The 12778-nt window shown below is 33.0% G+C and overlaps 1 long non-coding RNA gene across 1 annotated transcript in view; it reads right to left on the bottom strand.

The window, feature by feature from the left end:
* Positions 1-283: 283 nt before the first annotated feature.
* Positions 284-12778, bottom strand: part of LOC147584039 (uncharacterized) — a 39251-nt gene continuing 26756 nt past the window's right edge. Inside the window, exon 2 of the long non-coding RNA XR_015255104.1 lies at positions 284-461. This is a non-coding gene — a long non-coding RNA (uncharacterized LOC147584039). The remainder of the gene's footprint in view (positions 462-12778) is intronic.

Below are 12778 nucleotides of genomic sequence, written 5' to 3'. Positions count from 1 at the left end.
ATCTAAAAAAAAAAAAAAACAAAAAAAAACAACTTAATTTCTTCTCTTTAATGAGATTATTGTAGCTGTGATAATCAGCGGGCTGTGTGTATGTGAGGAGTGTGCTTACTCTGTCAACATATTCCAAAACATCTTCTCTAAAATTTCAATTTTGAGTGAATGGGAGAACTGTTAAATTGTTTAAGTCTTTTATTACTTAAATCCTGTATTACTTCAATTGATTGCTCTGTATTTTTATGGCCAAGTTTTTGATATGTTGCCATGAATTTAAATGAAAAATCTGTTCAGCATGAAAACAGGAGTATTTATTTTCCAAAAGGATTCTCCACCATATGTCATTTACAGAACAGAGTCAATTCTTCAGGGCGTAGACGTGTACATTTCCTTCTGTTGGTGTGGAAGTAAGCAAAATGCCGACGATTATACATTCTTCATGGGATTCTCTGCAGCTTCAGGTAAAACTGTTAAGATGCAGAAAAATAAAAATAAGCTGCTAGAGATTCATAATTACAAATCGGAAAATAAGTGTAGAAGCATTGCTTGAATTTCATATTTCTCTCTAGGGAATTAAAAGCAGTATATAAACATTGTTTACAAATGTCCATATAGTCCTATGCTGATTCCATATGTGAGCAATTGACCTTCTGTCGAAGTCACTGTTGCATTTGTTTTTCAGACTGGAAAGTACTTGTCTGCCAGAAATTTTGATTTCTTCATCTGAAATGAGGGGATAATATATCTGAAAGCGTATATATTTTCTAGCATGAAAAAATTGCTTTTGTATTCTGACTAATATATGACTGAAAAAAACTCATATTTAAAAGAACCTAGGGAACAAGGTGCCATATCCAAGATAAATTGCACGATAAGTACATATTCCATGAATTTATACCAAATAAATATTTCACAAATAATAATAAAGGAACTATTTTACAGCCTCATTCCCACAACTAATAGCAATGGTGCACACACACTTATATGTGACTATATATACATATATATATATGTATATGTATATATAGTCACATATTATACATAAGGAGAGATGGTTCCATGCATGTCATTAGCACTGTCTTCATCGTCATTAGTACCACCACAGAGCTGTTACTTCTTTTTTATATATGATCATGTGTGTATGTGCATGTGTATTCCAGGTACAATCGAGAATTTCTGCATCATTTCAAATATGCCGCTCTCTTATTACCAGATCAGTAAAAGGTAGTTTATGAATTATAAAATGATACACATAGACATCTTCTACTTGTTCAATATTCATTAAAGCTCAAAAAATATTTGGATTTCCATTCAAAACTCTTCCCTATCTCTTTGTCTATCTTCTTTAATTTTCACTGTTGGTCAATTTTAAATAGGTACCTTTTGTCAAACAAATTCCAACATTAGGCTGCCCAACCTTGGTCTCAGAGTAGTCATAGGTAATACCGTATTAAGGTCTTGTCCTCCCTAAAGTCTTGACCATAAAAAAAAAAAAAAGTAAGAAAGAAAAATACTGCAAATGTCTAATAAAGGCCCATTCTATAGTGTAATTGGTAAAACCCTGAACTGACCGTCATAATCCATTATAAGGTAGTCAAGCAACTGAAGAGATTGGAAAATATTATAAAAACTTTATTGCAATTAATCATCATGGTCATTAGTTTATAGGGAGGTACTGTGTAATTGTACCCCTCTTTTTGCTTTCTCTTGAATGCCGTATTTAAATATAAACTGATGGAAATCATGAGATATAAAGTGACATAAAAACAATGTTCTTCTGGCTTTCCAGTGGATCTTATTTCATCTAGGAGGTACATTTCCTCCATATGTATGTGATAAGTATAGTCTCATAATTTGGATTTATTGAAGCTTGTTTTTAAGGAGCTTTGGGGCTGATAGCAGGGTCTCCTTTTCCTCTTGTATTTTCATTTGACCAGCTTTATTGTCTGTGACTTCCCCACATTAATAACGTAATTACTGTGACCAGTGCTTTGATTGTTCAATATGAATGTGGAAAGAGATGAGTCATATTATTAGATAAAACACTGCAGACAACATATTATTAAATAAAGATATATCAATCAGCCAGGAAAAAAGTAGTAATACTCCTGGAGGGTCATTTCCAATAGTTGATATAATTATCATTGCAATGGCCATATAAATGAGCAAAAAGCTAAAATAAAAGAAGAAAAAACCAGAATAGCTTAATAGTAACTTCTTGCTTTGATTTCACTTGAATTTTGTTTATTTAATACTATATATAAGTATCATTTTTGTTAAATGGCATTGATAGGACACTCATGATGAAGTAGAAAATTTAGAAGAAATATTTGAAGACCACACTTACAACATCATTAACTAAACTTAACTCAAATGCCCAAGTGTAGACTTAACCAGTAATATACCTATGAAGGAAGCTGGAAAACAATCTGAATGACACATATTTAGATTTGAACAGAGGCAGAGAAATATCATGTTCTTGGAAAAGACTCAAAATAATAAATGTGTCATTTCTCCTTAAATAAACTATATCTTTCATGGTATTACGAAACAGTATTTTTGGTGTTTACTTTCCCGGTGTTAGATAAGTTGACTGAAATTGACTCAGAGGGGTAAAGAAGCAGAAATATGAAGTCAAGGTATCTGTAGGACAATGCTAGGGAGGATCCTTCCCATCTTTGTTTTTTTTCTTCCCTCTTAGCTTCTGATGTTGGCAGTAATCTGTGATGCTCCTTGTAAATGCATCCCTCTAATCTCTACTCTCTTCACACAAGCGTCCCTTCGTATGTCTGAGCTTTCACATTGGCCTCCTCCTCTGCATGTCTATATTTCTTCTTTTCTTATAAAGACACCAGCCATATTGCATTAGGTCTCGTCTTAACCAGGTTACATCTATGAAGATCCTATTTCCAAATAAGGGCACAGTCCTGGAAACTGAGGGTTGCAATTTCAGTGTATTTTGGGGTGACACAATTCAAACCACAGCACCATCCTAATGTTTCACTCACTAATGAATTAATATGTATTGACATATAAACATTTTTACATTTACATGGTGACTTTCTAAATTATACTGTGTTGTATAGTTTGGTCCACCAAGAGGACCAAATGGAATCACCTACCTTAATCAATTCTACTATGTTGCCTAAGCAGTGAACGCCATTGATGCTCAAATACAAGAATACCTTTCATTTTACCTGTAGAAGAAAAGTAATAGAATCCACCTTTGTTACTTTCCTGTTTCTCTCTTTTTATCCTGACTTCTCTTTTTGTTGTTCTTGCTATGTCTGGTTATTGGTGTAGGAGCAGAAAATGTTTCCTTTATTCTCTTCTAGGTTCTTTGGCTGGTCTAATAATTAAATTGACATAAACCAGATTAACACGATAAAAACAAATTTAATTTTGTACTTATAGGAGCCCCACCAAAAATATGAGCCTCAAGGGAATAACCAAGCAGGCAGATTTTTTTTACCTTTTAGACAGAAAAAAAAAATTGTGAAGAACTCATAAAACAAAGAAGTTGGGGTATGTGGTGGTAATTTAGTGAGGTATTAACAAGTTTTGTTGGCATAGCCTCTTTGGCCTTAAATTTCCTATTTTTCGTAGTAAGGATGTTTTCTACCTTCCTGGTACAGGGAAGGTGCCTTTCATAGGGGAGGTTTATTTCCTACTTTTACCAAAAGAATGGTCAGAGTGTCCTTCTTGCACTGGCTGTTTTGTAAGTAACTTTAATTCAAAATAATCATTATGCTAAAATGGCATATTATGGGGTAACGTATTCTGCCCTCCTTTATAGTCAGTTTTGGTTCTAATTCTGATTAGTGCATGGCCACTGAACTACTCTCCACTGTTATAGCAATGGTTAATTCCTTCAGGACAAGGTTGAATCGAAATAGGGAAGGGGAACAGCTTTGCCTTATTCTTAATCTCAGGTTAAAAAAAAAATCTCAGGTGAAGAGTTTTTAACATATCATAATTTAGTATGATGCTAATGGAAATGTTTACAGATGACTTTTGACAGGTTGAGGAAGCTATTTACTATTCCTAGCTTGCTGAGAATTCTTAAAAATTAATGCTGAATTTTGACTTTTTTTTTTTTTTTTTTTTTTTTTTGCTTCTATGTACATGATTACATGTTTGTCCTCTCACATTGTTATTTTGGTGAATGAGACTGATTTTTTTTCAAATGGTGATTTTTCTTTTCATTTAAGATAATATTTTATTACGGGACGCCTGGGTGGCTCAGTCGGTTAGGTGGCTGACTTCAGCTCAGATCATGATCTCATGGTTCGTGGGTTCGAGCCCCACGTCAGGCTCTGTGCTGACAGCTCAGAGCCTGGAGCCTGCTTCGGAATCTGTGACTCCCCCTATCTCTCTGTCCCCTTCCCAGCTCATGCTCTGTCTCTGTCTCTCAAAAATTAAATAAATGTTCAAAAAAATTAAAAACAAAAGATAATATTTTATTATTTCTAATGCTTTTCACAGAGGTGGAAGCTGGAACTGATTAGTGAGTATTTTAAGAGAATTTGCACATTAATTTTTTAAAAAGAAAAATACATTAATATAATTTTAAAACTATGTTAAAATTCCAATTTTAAGTTGATAGAGCAGCAAATGAAGTCTACAGTATGGAATACAAACTAGAAACTTTTCAATATAGAAAAAAATGAAAAGAACTAGAAAGAGAACAGAAGAAATAGATACACAATATGAGAGGGATGGAATAAAACACGAGTATGCACATCAAAAACAAAAATCTAAGAGATTTAAATACTATTCATATACAAGCAGAGAAAATATAAAAGAACATTTCATGAGCTGTTTTTTTTTTAACATAGCTGAACTTGTATATCAGAATGTGAACTAGATTTCTGACTACATTAATAAAAATGGACCCTTTTCTAAAAATATATTATAACATTTAAAATACAATGATAACAAAAATATATCTACAATAATGACGCAGGATTAATATTTTGATATCTGTAGTATAATATGTCTGGATAGCCTTAAACTTTTTTTTTTTAATCTAACATCTAGAGGTTGGAAGAACTCTCTGTTGGGATTCGAAAGATATTTTCATACAAAATTTTATGCTCTGTATTTGTAAAAATGGAAAGTTTTTAAAAGTATTATATCTCCATTTGAAAAAAAATAAATGGTAAAAAAGGAACATGTGAATAACATTAACCAAAATAAGGGACTAAAAATTAAGATTAAAAAAATGATTGGAAGTACTATTTATGACTACATAAATTTAAGTAAAACTATGGTTACTGTATTGAATAGAATTAAAAATATTTTTGCAAAGATATATGATTAAAGTATAGTATTATGGGACTTATCACAGATTAAAAAATAAATAAGAGAATAATTTATTTCTTAATGCTTAACCTTAGTTCATTTAGTGTTTTTACTTGTTTACATTATAAATGAGAATTATTTATTTGAAATATTGAAAGAAATGAAATATATGAAGCTCCATTTAAAAATAAAAACAGCAGCTAGTATAATTCCAAGTATTAAAAGTGTTGTTTGTAAGCTCACAAAAGCTTTATGTAAAAGGTAAAAGCTCTATGTCATTTCTCACAATAAATACAAACCATATAATTTTCCTAAAAGAGATGTAAATCAAAATTTAAAGGGAGAAGTCATTCTTAAACTATATGATTCACATTGCTTAAAAAATATATGTTTGAAGATATATTGAGACATATTGTGAAAAAAGAAAGTGAAAAGAAAGTGGACCTGATATCAATGCAAAGAAGAATTCATAACAACATTGCATTAAACATGCATCAATGTATTGATAAAAGCCTGAGAGGGCGCTGTGATGCACTGTTATTGATTCTTATAGACATATTAATGCTAGAATGTCAAATATGTAAATTAGGCAATTTATAGTAAAACAAAAAAAAGGAACTGGCAGACATGAAATGAAATGTAAGCCTTTCCACATTAAAAGGCTTTCTGGGGCACCTGGGTGGTTCAGTCGGTTAAACGTCCGACTTTGGCTCAGGTCATGATCTCATGGTTCATAAGTTCAAGCCCCGCATTGGGCTCTGTGCTGATGGCTCAGACCCTGGAGCCTGCTTCCAATTCTGTGTCTCCCCCTCTCTCTCTGCCCTCCGCTGTTTGCATTCTGTCTCTCTCTCAAAAATAAATAAACATTAAAAAAAAAAAAAAAAGCTTTCTAAGTTGCCCATGCTTTTCTAGTGACCTGTTTGGTAATGGAGTATAGGAAAGGGTGTCCAGATTTTGTAGATAAGCACAGTATTGAACCAGATCTCAGTGTTGAGTTGGATAGAAATAAAGCACAGAACACATATTTAATTCTACAGTTGGTAAAACCTGAGTCCCCTTGAAAATACGACCAGCATAAAAGGAGAGAAAAGAAATGTGATTAAAACTGGGGTATATGATTGGATCAATTGTTTCAGACTGATTAAAGATTACTCCTAGAAGATAGTTTTAAAGTTTGGCTTTATGGTTTCCTTCATCTTTCAGTCTGATTTAAAACATCACTTTACATGACTCTGCAGAGTATAAAAATATCAAATCATTGTGTGGCACACCTGAAACTAAAATAATGTTATATGTCAATTAGACCTCAAGAAATAAATGACTATTTTTAAATATTAGAATAAAATCAATTCATATGTCCATTTCTTATTTTAATTTACTTACACAAAAATATTAAAAAGTAAAATGAAAGCAACTCGAGTTGGCAAAAATAAGCTCTCTTCTTTTGGGTGGAAATGGATAGTGAAAACAGTAAGATAAACCTAAATGCAGTTTATTTCCACAACTTGGAGCTTCTTTTTAAGCTTCAGAGAAGTCACTGAAGAATTCTAATTAAGGAGTCAACAGTGACAAATTTGTGCCATCAGTTGGACACTCAAGAAAATATAGAAACATACTTCTCAAGTTATAATGAGTATATAAGTAACCTGGGATTTTATTAAAATGAAGATTTAATAGAGTTTAGAGTGAAGCCCAATAGTCTGAATTTCTAATGGATTAAATTAACAAAGATGAGGAGGAAAATTTTGGTGACTTTACTGCATATGTATTCACAAGCATAGGCAAATACATATTGTTTAAACTATCACTCTGGTAAGAAAAAACATGTATTTTAGAAGACATTTTTTTTAGATTCAGATTGATTTATTACTATAATAATAGAATCTTTTGACTATATGTAACTCTATATTCCAAACAGCTAGAAATTTTTGAGTAGTAATTGTTCACCATCTAATAACATTTTTCCTGGATATCTAATGCACTTTTGGACAAAATAGCTGCCTTCCAGTGATTTCCAATTTATCCAATTTTCCAGCATCTTGTCTACCCACACAATGACAGATTACTGTTTCATTCTGTCTACTCTGAACAGCTAAGCCAATTGTTTTCAATCTTTTTTTTTTCCTTCAGCAGTCTTTCTCTTAAAACCTTTAGAGTGGTTCCTGGAGGGATTTCTTTTTAAATCTCTCTTTAAATGTTTATAGATAGACTTCTCTCATCCTCCAGAGTAACCGACAGAGAGATAATGATAATTTCCTTTGCATTAGGGCAAGTTCTATTGTTTCCTTCATCTTGCCAGTCTGATTAAAACACCTTTATAGATCTGATAACTTAGTTTAGAGGTTCAGAAAATTTAGGGACACAGAGTTTCCATGTCTATTTGGTAAATTATTATTACGTATTACTAACCTATCTAAACTCTGTGCTCTCCTTAAAATAACAAAATGGAAATAGTGAATACTATGTATAACAAGAGTTTTCTTAAGAAGAGATCTGCTTCAGCAGTTGGTCGGTAATTCAATGCAAAATCATCGATAGTTCCAAATGCTGTTTAGGAATGAGTCTGAGCAGGGAAATTATAAAGTGGGAGTTCTCCCTACAGAACATCAATAATCACCTACTGATCTGGGGATGGACTGGTCTCCATTATGCCTCCAAAGGCTATCACCTGACAATTCAACTACTTTTCCTGCTTCTAAGTGGAAGTGTGCCAGGTGATTCCATTCTCCTATGCAAATTTCCAGAAAGCCCTTATAAAGATTTACATTAAAATTACATGATGTCAAGTGCTAGCCATTACTTTTTTGTTCAATGATAGCCTCTCAGAAAAATATTTGATTGGATCTCTAATTTATTTAATTATTGAACAATGCAGTCAATATCGTTTATCATATATCAATACTTTTATGTGGCTTTGTAATGTTCTGTGAAGTAGATAGTGCAACAACCCATTTGAATAACCATTATATTCTTGCCAAGTGACTTATCTAAGGTCACTGAAGAAACCACAATATTAACTTCTTGACTCGTGGCCCACTGTCATATCTAATAAAGTATTTTTTAATTAAAAATATCCATGGGACAGGGGTACCTGGCTGGCTCAGTCAGTTAAGTGTCCAACTCTTGATTTCGGCTCAGGTCATGATCTTGGGGTTTTGTGAGCTCAAGCCCCGCATCAGGCTCCGTGCTAACAGTGCAGAGCCTGCTTGGGATTTTCTGTCTCCCTCTCTGTCTGCCAACCCCCACCCCGACTCATGCTGTCTCTATCTCTCTCAAAATAAATAAATAAAAGTAAACAAAATTAAAAAATAAATACAAATAAAAATTAAAAATATCCCTGGGAAAGATATTTTAAACAGATATTACCTCATATTTAGGAAATATTAACTCATGTGAGAGTTATTAAGACTCATCTGATGATACAAGTTGATTCTTCTTTTGGACACTATAGAATGACCCTTAGAATTCTCTTGAATATATCTATATCTATATCTATATCTATATCTATATCTATATCTATATCTATATCTGTATCATCTATCTATGCAATAATACTTATGATCAGCTTATGGTAACACTTTAGATAGAGGCTCTATTTATTACTAATTACATTTATCTTAGCGTCTTATTCATATTGGAATATCTCTTTGTAGCTGTTTGCTCAAAAGTTGACATGATGGAAGTGTTTAATCTTGGTATCATATGCTCTAAAATACAAAAATACCTGTATTTTTATTTCAGACAGTTTAATATTTGAACAAATGTTATATATCCATGGACCTACTATACCTAATACAGGCATGGTTTAGGCAAATTCATAATGTATAAAAATCATGGGAAGTCATATGAACATTCTATATTTTTACTTATGAAAAAATATCATATTATCTATTTTGTGAACATTCAGGCATATACCTTATTAAAGCTTATGAGAATTAATAACTAATGTCCCCTATGCTCAGAGTTTGTACTAATATAAAAGCAAGATAAAGTGATAGAGAAAAAAGGATAGAAGGAAAGAATGTTATCTTTAAAAACTAGAATATATAAATTGTCCTACTTGTCTATAGTTTCAAAACATTCAGCATATCTTAACAATCAACATATATAAAATACCAATGACATTTATATGTAACATTGGAATACAAATAAATGCAAGGTAATATTTTCTTCATGATACTTTCACAAATTTTATCACAGATTTTATGGTGTATTAATTTAAGATATTGAAATTATTATCCACTATAATGCTGGTTGCAACATAGCTAAAGGATTTTAAACACTTTGTAAAAAACCCATTGGAGAAAATGCAAATGGAAATTGTGTCTTACGAGCAAATTTCTAATGGAAAAGCTCATCTGATGAAATGTAAATGTGAACCATTACAAAATTATGGCCTCTGAAAATTGTTTTCCCCAAAGACACTCTTTTCTTAGAGGTTTCATTGTCATTTGTAATTTCTGACAGCCTCTTTTTAGCAAACAAGTGGAAGTATGTGAATTAACTACTATAACTAACCTACAAGTGTAAATGATTTCCCTCGTAACTCTGTAACTGAGAGTATATATCCTTATAAACTATTGTGTATGATATCACCTTTAACTTTTGAAAACTAATTTAAACTCAGAAGAAAAAAAGAGGAAGTGAAATTTTGTTTCCATTATGACATTTCTGTGTTATTTTTAACTTTTAAAATATCTTTTATAATATTACTTCATAATATTTATACAGTTTATAATACATTATAGAAATATGTGTTGATTGAGTGTTGGAGATAAAAGCTAAAACTTCTGACAAATGTATTTTACTTGGAAATTCAGTCAATACATTATCAGACATGTATTATATACATGGCAAGATTATAATGTCAACCAATGTGACTTTGTTTAGAGCACACAGGATTTTGAACACCAGTGAATAGTTGGGAAAATATGAGGTAAAATTATACAATATTAGTGTGGATAATACCAGAAGGTCATGGTTCTTCTTGACATACAATTGGTAGAAAATACTTTTTTTTTCTTTTAAATAGTGTAGTTATAAGATGTCAGGGGATGAAAAAAAAAGGAAAATTATTTGTCACTTTTGAGTAACTTGAGAATGTTGGCCTTTTCAAAATTGTAGTTGTTTCAAAATGTGTTTTAATTCTTAGCAATCATCTTTATACTAGCAGAGTTATTGCCTGGGGATCCTTGAATTAAAATAAACAAGTCAGAGATAAATACTTTCCAGATTTAAAATGTTTTAAATTATCCTATATATCATATATAGTATTATTTCTGTCTCTATTCTCTTTTTCTTTCAACTTTTGTGTTTTTTCTTGTCTTTCTGTTCTTATCCTTCCTCATTCTTTCTCTTTTATTTTCTTGCCTTTTTCTGTTCTGTTCTTTTTCTTTTGTCTTCCCTTGCTTTTCATTTCTTTTCTCTTTGTTGTTTCTCCCAATACATTCTGAATCCCAAAGATTATATTTGAGATGAACATCTTCTGGTCTAGGGAATAGGTGAACAGCACACATACTGAATTTCTAGAGACCCTCTCTACTTACAAATATTTCTAAGAACCAGTGATCCATTAACCCAATGTCATTATTATGATATTTTACATTCCAGTTCTCACTTTTGTGTGGATTTGTATTTTATTTTATATTTTAAAGTTTATTTATTTATTTTGAGAAAGAGAGAGTGGGGGTGGGGCAGAGAGAGGGTGAGAGAGAATCCCAAGCAGCTTCTGCACCCGCAGCATGGTTCCGATGTGGGGCTCCAGCCCATGAACCATGAGATCATGACCTGAGCTGAAATCAAGAGTCAGGACCTTAACTGACTGAGCCACCCAGGCGCCCCTGGCTTTTGTATTTTAAAACATGCATTAGTAATAGTCCACTTTGGATGATGTAATTACTCACTCGCTTGCATAAGCCAGAAATTTAGAATCCGTTCTTGATTCGTCACTTTCCTGTGGACCTCTGCCAAATCCATTTCAAGTCTACTGATTTAATCTCCGAAATAATATGCAACATGCCTACTTGTCTCTGTCTGAAACCATCCACTTAATTCATAAGAGGGAAAAAATGACAACCCTTGGGATCTTGGCTTCAGTAATTGAGGATGATGACATCACAACTGAAATGAGAAAACATGAGGAAGGTTGGTAGCTGATGTCTAAGGAAAATTAATCTCCAAAAATATTCTCCCTGCTTCTACCTCCCGTGCTCTTTATTCATTCTCCTTCCAGCAGATCCTACTATGGTGGAAATTTAGCCATTTCACTCCTCTTTTTCAAATCATTCAATGGATCCCAATGTCCCTTGAAATACAAACTCTACATCTCAAACTACAAAGCCATGAATAATTTGAGTTATCTGCATTTTTTACTTTACAGAACAAAAATCTTTTTTTTTTTTATTTTTAAAAGTTTATTTTTAAGAGACAGACAGAGACAGAGCATGAGCGGGAGAGGGGCTGAGAGAGAGGGAGACACAGAATCGGAAGCAGGCTCCAGGCTGGAGCTGTCAGCACAGAGCCCAACTTGGGGTTCGATTTCATGGACCTTGAGATCATGACCTGAGCTGAAGTCAGATGCCCAACTGACTAAACCACCCAGACGCTCCTGGGGCAAACTCTTAATTCCCCAAATATTCCAAGTTTTGTCCGATTTGAGGAATTGTTCCTCCAACTTCATTTTCTCTTTACCAACTCCTCACAGCTCAGACTACTGCTTAAATGGCGCTGCCTTAGTGAAGCCCTCTCTACTCTTCTAAGTGGTCTCCTCTACTGCTTTTCTGAGGCCATGTTTTGTATTCTGTGAACCATTTTTGATAACTGGGAATAATTTTATTTATGTGTGTGTTTATTTTCTCTAAGTCCAGTACGATAACGCAATTTCTCTTTCTGCAAATGGATGTCTGATGCCAGCACAGTGCCTGGTGGGCGAAAGTGTTCGCTGAATATTTGCTAATGAATGAATACAAATATTTAATTAATTTGTGGTTGCATTTTGACAGAGGCAATCTTAATTACAGTGTGTTCCTGGGTGTACTTCTCTAAACTTTTGCTTAAGTTACAGCTTGAGGTATTCCTGCTATTATTATTTTTCTTGTAGGGAATGACCTTCATAAATTACATACCCTATAATTGTATGAAGGTGACGATTTCCGGTTTTGTCTTTGAGTATTAGGTATACATGTTATTTTATGTATCGAAAGAAATATTTTCACTTACCATGTGGATTGTTTTAATGTTTATTTATTTAGTTTGAGAGAGAGAGCTAGCACGAGGCAGGGAGGGACAGAGGGAGGGAGAGAGAGAAAATCCTAAGCAGTCTCTATGCTGTCAGTACAGAGTGGGACATGAGGCTCGATCCCACAAACCCCATGAGATCATGACCTGAGCTGAAAATAAGAGTCAGATGCTTAACCTACTAAGCCACCTAGGCAACACCCATGTGGATTTTTATAGTCATATAGGAACTTTTCTTTATGAG

Source organism: Puma concolor, chromosome A1 (genome assembly GCF_028749965.1).
Source record: "Puma concolor isolate L17-30 chromosome A1, mPumCon1.1.hap2, whole genome shotgun sequence".
NCBI classification, from domain to species: domain Eukaryota; kingdom Metazoa; phylum Chordata; class Mammalia; order Carnivora; family Felidae; genus Puma; species Puma concolor.
Note: the sequence above shows the minus strand (reverse complement) of the source record. Positions and strands in the feature narration are given on the sequence as shown.